This window comes from Eimeria tenella, genomic scaffold (assembly GCF_000499545.2).
Source record: "Eimeria tenella Houghton genomic scaffold, Eth_scaff2081, whole genome shotgun sequence".
NCBI classification, from domain to species: Eukaryota; Apicomplexa; class Conoidasida; order Eucoccidiorida; family Eimeriidae; genus Eimeria; species Eimeria tenella.
This window is the reverse complement of record NW_013541926.1, coordinates 2,853-3,209: the sequence shown is the minus strand read 5'-3', so window position 1 is coordinate 3,209 and position 357 is coordinate 2,853.

Here is a 357-nt window from a genome sequence, read left to right as displayed (position 1 = left end):
AATGCGAGTAAATGCATGCTCAAAGGTTTGAATAAAGTAATTAAACACTTTTCAAGGGGCCAAGAGGAACAAAAGCACTTTATATGAATACGCACCCCTTGAAGGGTTCAAGGTGTAGACTGAATGCAAGTTCGTGCGGCGAAGTGGACCTGCGCGGCGGTTTGAACGCGCGTAAGCGCGCGTTAAAAGGGGTGAATAAGGGGTTTATAAGATGCATAAACACTTAAGGGTTTCTCCATCTGGAAAGCACTTTCGCGGGCACGAACAAACCTCCGGAGGGTCCAAGTGTGCACGGAATGCACTGCGCAGCGAGCGGGGAAGGCAAGTTCGAGGCGCTGCTGTACCACGTAGTGCGCG